Consider the following 6000-nt stretch of genomic DNA (forward strand, 5'->3'; position numbering starts at 1 on the left):
TAGTAATTTATGGAGCAAACTCTTGGCTCAGTTGGGCCAGAAGATTTGTAGTAAAACTTTTATAAGTTGCAGAGATAAATCCCATGGACTCTTGTGGTCTCCAGGGACTCTGCTCCAGCAGTGTGTTTTGTTGAGCACTCCCTTGACGTGGGAGTATGTTCTGCTGAGGAAGATTCAGATGGCTGAGAATAAATTGTTCCCAATATTGTGACAGTCTGAAAATTGCCTGGAAGGAGAAATCTGGAGAGCCCGTTGACTTCCCTCTGTCCTCCAACATTCTGGACTTCCCATCAGGACCAGAGTTAGGAGACCACTTATTCTGCAGGACCTATTCTCCACCTCTGGGTCCACATCCTTTGCCTGGTGAACTGGTCCTTGGCAAGTCCTAGTACCAAATTGCATTCTCAGTCTATGGCAGCAAGATGCATGAGTGTGAGAGCAGTTGCCCACCTATGTGGCCGCTCTGGCTTTGCTGGGGTTACTGGGAGGACTGGTTGCTCGCTCATGCAATGAAACATGCCACCCTGAAGCTAGGAGGAGGATGTGGCTTAAGGACAGGGCGAAAGCAAACGTATTCCTCCACTGTCTGCCTCATAGAGAGGGGCTGCAAGATGGGGCATATGCTTCAATGGAGCAGCGGCCTGAGGAACATCTTGGAGCAGAGCAGGAGGGGATCAACATGGGCACCATCAGCAACCCCCTCCACACTGCAGCAGAAACAGGGCCCCATAGCAGTGCATGCCGGCTCACCCCATCCACGAGGTGTTTGCTGCACCAGAACCAGCCTGCTCAGAGCCCCAGTGCTGCCTGGAGACCCCCTCCTGTGCCCCATATCCCAGCCTCGTTTGGTGTTTGCATAAGGTCCAACAGCTGGGGCAGGAGCTGCTCTGCGATTCCTGCAGCACATCCCAGCAGGGAGCCCGGTGATTCGCCATCTGTGTGCCATGCTGCGATGGGGTGATATTCACTTTGCCGTGGTGTTTAAATGCACGCAGACCCATATCCCCCAGCATTTTGTATTCCCAAGAGCAATTCTTTTTTTTTTTTTTGAAGAGAACAAATGTTTCCAGGAACTGTAAAGGAAGGAAGGTCGGATTCAGAGAGGAGATGTTTCCACTCTGCATATGTTTATAACCTGAGCAGGTGTCAGTTAGCTGCAGTCTGTGTGTAGATGTTCTCCTTCATAATCCTCCAAGGACAGAGCAACCTTCTTGGCTCTGTCTTGAGATGTCTTGGAATTACTCACAGGCCAAGATGGACAGCCTTCTGGTGGCCTTGCATGCTGTTACTGCAGGGGAGGATGGGCACTTCCAGATCATTTGGGCAAGGAAAAGTCTGTAAACACCTAAATTCAGTGTCTTTGTGCATCTGTGGTGTCCTTTGGCAAATGCGGGTACAGAGAGCAGACTACCTGCTCTTGGATAGTTCCTGCACATCTCTGCTACCAAATCTCATTGCCTGCTCACTCAAAGCACAACTGGGAATGACCTTTCCATCCATTCTGCACTAGAAACCTTCCCTAGTGGAGCATCCGTGGAAGTTCACACAGCTTCATGAGACCTTGCTGTTTCGAACAGGTGAGATGATTGTCCAGTAAACCCCACCAGCTGGGTGGTGAGCTCCCTCTCCAGCTCCAACAGCAGAATGGGAGGACCCACTTCTCCATCCTGGCAGTGCTGATGTGGACACACTGCTGGCATGGACACAGTTCCAGTCCTACTCACTCCATAGGAAGAGAGAACTGGTCTTGCGATCCACACGGTAAATCATGGCTAATGTGGGCTCCCTTCAAGCTTCAGAAATATCTGCAAAGATCAATTTCTTTCAGAGGCACATGGGGAAGACGGGAACCAGGCCTGGAGCCCACCCCGTGCTTGCTGCCCTTGCCCCATCCCTGGTGCAGCATGCAGAAAGGAGGAGCAGGTAGCTGCAGGCTGCGCAGCCGTGCTGCCCACCTCTCCAAGGAGGATGCCTTCTCCTGCCCCAGCTAGGGAAGGGCTTTGCTGGTGACAGGGACGCAGCGATGGCCTGAGCAGGGTGCTCTTGCTGCATGTAAGGCCTCCCACCTGCAAGACTCTGGGACTTCACCACAGATCCCATGCCAGCAAGGCTTTAGCAGCCTTTGCCCCATATCTCCTCTCTGGAGTGTGTGGAGGGGTCCTCACCCGCTGCTCTGCTCTGTGCTGCCCTCGCACGGCTGCGCCGCGCTGGCCTTGCTCCCACCGCCACCTCCAGCCCGTCCACCCGCTGCTCTCCCGCACGGACACAGTGGCAGGGCCAGGGGAGCCAGGGGCTGCGAAGGACGGGAGGAGAGAAGCCCGGAATGAGGGATGTGTTGGGGTCACCCGGCAACCCCCAGCATGTGCACAGAGTAGGCCCAGGCAGCATATCACACCGGAGGCACTGACAGCCCTGAATAGACTGGCTGAAGGTCCTGTCCTGAAATATATCTCCCTAGGAGCACTGTTCCTGGCTTTCCAGCCTCTCTGACCTCCCCAGCAGCAGCAAACTCCTCGGAGATCCCACACGCCCCTGCACTGAAGCCCTGCTGGAGAAACAACGCAGGACCCGCAGGAACTACCCAAGCCCAAGGGACTCACCAGAGATGCAGGTTTTGTGGCACAACAAGGACTCCCTCCATCCTGCACATTCCCGCACACTCCCCTCTCCATCTTCCCCCGTGATAAACAACTGCAGAGGGGACTCTCTGCAGAACATGCACCCCCTTGCTGGCTATGCCCCACCAAATAGATGCTTTTCTTCATGGATGGATTAATAAAAATAGCCACGCTTGGAGAAACTGCCCTCGGTTCTTTCTTTTTTATTCTCCTGTTGCTGCCTCCACTTCAGACCTGAAGGATTGGGTGCCCTGAGCTGTCTGTGCTTACTCGTCAACCACGCTAAAAAATATCCCCTCTGCCACTTGCTCAGGTCCCTTAGATGATCGCAGCGCCAACAGCACCGCACTAAAACACCTCCGACAGGAGCACGCACAGCTGAGCTGCGGAGCCCCGGGGCAGAGGCTCCGCTCCTCACGCCGGATAATGCATCTTGGTGCAGACGTCAGCTTTCCTGACATCTCCCCTAAATCTCTCTTGCTGCACTCCATCCTCTGGCTTCTTCTAGCCTTATCTAGCCCTGCTTGGGGGTCCCTTTCTATCAATTGCCTGGTCCTCACTTTCTCTGGAGTCTTTTAGTTCAAGGTCTATGTTCTTGTGACCCTGTGCCCAGAGTAGGTGGGATGGAGAGGCAGATGCCTCAACTCGTGGTGCTTCTTCTCTCTTGTCTCAATCTGCTTGGAGCAGGGAAAAGCAGAGTAAGCCCAGGGCTGCTCGGAAATAATGCCAGACTGCATGATTTTGCCTCCAGTGGGGCCAATCCTGATACCCAAAGTGCCCTTCTTGAAGGATGTTCCTGCAAAATGCAACCTCCTGAGACACCCCACCATAAGCTCAGGTGATGGGATGTGAGCAGCATGCTGGAGAGCCAAAGGCAGCAGCACAGACCCATCCACCAGCTCCTGCTCACCTGCATGCAGCCCTCGCAATCCTCCCTGCTCACTCTGCCAGCCCAGGGAACCCCATGAAACCTGCTGCACATCACACTGTGCTGACCAAGGCCCTGCAGGTCACAACAAAACCTGTCAGTGGAACTGGGGGCTCCTGCATTTCCTCGGGCTTCTGCCAGCCCCGCTCCTCCAGAAGGACCCTCGGGAGATGTCTGTGACCTTGGAGCAGAGCAGCTGGAAAGGTTTCTGTCCTCCTGCCAGAGCAGAGGCTTTAGCTCTCTGGAACCATCCCAGCGTCTCCCCAGCGGACACAACGTGATGGGCAACTCAAAGAGTCCTTGTTGGGTGCTGAATGACACTTTTGCTTGCTCCTCTGGGGCTGTGTTCCTTTGCCAATAGACTCCAGGCAGTTCCCAGAGGAGGAAATAGCCGCTCCTGCTGTCCAAAGGGTGTTTTTTTTTTTTCTCTGACTAGCACAAACCTTTCTCCCAGCGTTATTCTGCTGTCTGTAGCTCACATTTGTGTCTTGATTTTCCTTCCCTCAGAGCTGGCTGGTGTCCTCGAGCCACCCAGCATCACACAGCCCATGCAAAGCCCGTCCCTCTTCTCTGTGCATAGGGTTGGGATGCAGCATGTGGCCCCGGCTCAGCCCTGCCAGGGCCAACTATAGGACCATGGGACCAGCCACCCCCTACTAGGCAAGCGGGGCCAGTCTGCACAGCTGCTGAGCGGGGCAGGGAGCGCACGGATTCCATCCATCTCCAATGGGATGGAGAGGGATGCTCACGGGGGCAGTTCGCTGCTTCCCGGGTTACTGCTCTGCCTGGAGGTCAGACCTGCCCGCAAGGGCTGTGTGGGCAGCTGGTTAAAGACCCTCTTCATTTCCCTTCTTTCTACTACCCCACTCCGCATTTTCTCTGTCTAAAATGTCATTACTGAATTTTTTCTTTTTTTCTTGTCTTTGCAGAGTCATTTTGCTTTGAAGGAAAATGTCTAAACACTTCCATCTCCAGGTGAGGAGGAACTTACTTTACTTCTACTGCCAGGGCAGCAGGGCAGGCTGGTGCTGGAGCGGGGGACACGGAGGAAGGAAAGGCAGAGGATGCAGGTCGGGAAGGAAAGCACAGGCCCAGGCCGCTACCAGGAGAGGGCACCCGCATCCCGAGCAGCGGAGCTGGGAAAGCTGCCGGGTCCGGATTGCCTCCCATTCCCTGACTGCTCCCCGCAGCCCCCAGCCCAAACGGAGCATCCTCTGCTCCAGCCTGGCCCCTGCTGCGCTGGTGTCACAAAGCACTTCCATACCCATCACGGGGACAAACCCGAACGTGGCCAGGGCTAAGCTTTGAGCACTGTGCCTTGCATCTCCCCATGCATCTCCCCATGGTGCTGTTGCTCCCAGGTTGTGCTCTGGGACACAGCACCACCCCGGCCCCCAAGGCCCATGTCTAGGCCGGGTGGTCGCTCAGCCGTCCTCTCATGCAGCTGGGGGCTGCAAAGGGGGAACTGCCCCAGCTATGCCAGCTACGAAAGGCCCAATGAGACCTCGGATTAGCCGTAAAACACTGCTGCCTGCACAAAGGACTGCCCTGGTCTTCTGCCCCTCTGAATTTTGTCATCTTCATCACATCCCCTTTCTGTCTTCTGTGCCTCAGCATTTCCTTTTATAGTTTCCCTCCCCCGGATCAGTCTAGGACCTCAGGGGCAACCTTGCTGCTGCCCCGAAGAATTGAATGGGAATCTCTTGATTTTCAGAGCTGATACTCACCCTTACTGCCCACTTGCAGGCTCATTCCCAGGCTCTCTTGCACAGCCAAGCAGGACTTTCAGAACCTCCCACAGGAGTGATTATTTTGGCTATTGTTTTTCAGTGCCTGTCACCGTTGCGGCAGACTAATAATGACACCTGGTCGAGGTAGTTGCAAAAAAGAATAGCACACTTTATTAAGCCATAAGGGTTCTTTTATACCATTTATGCAACATCGAATCTTTGCTAAATGAATTTTGGCTGCAACAATCAGCACAATAGAGCAACAAGGTTGTGATTGGATGACCTTCAGCTTGGTCAGTTTTGCAAGTTTTCTCATCCTGCTCTGGAGTTGAAACCTCCTTAGACTTGTTTACAACGTTCTGGTATCTAAATAACTTCTCTTTCTCACGGGTACACTCTAAACTCTTGAAGGTTAACGCTGTCCGCTAGCGGATCCCCACAGACCCGCTGGGATCCCTTTTCGTATTTGTGCTACAAAAATGGCACTAACGGTTCCCTGCAGGGCCCTTTGCAGCAGACTGATCAAACAAGGCACCATTAGCAGCACATAGAATCACAGAATCACAGAATATTCAAGGTTGGGAGGAACCTCTAGAGATCATCTAGTCCAACCTTCCTGCTCAAGCAGGCACACCTAGAGCATGTGGCACAGGGTGGCATCCAGCCGGGTTTGGAAGACCTCCAGAGAAGGAGACTCCACAACCTCCCTGGGCAGCCTGTTCCA

Source organism: Nothoprocta perdicaria, unplaced genomic scaffold (assembly GCF_003342845.1).
Source record: "Nothoprocta perdicaria isolate Ctin4 unplaced genomic scaffold, notPer1 scaffold_10, whole genome shotgun sequence".
NCBI classification, from domain to species: Eukaryota; Metazoa; Chordata; class Aves; order Tinamiformes; family Tinamidae; genus Nothoprocta; species Nothoprocta perdicaria.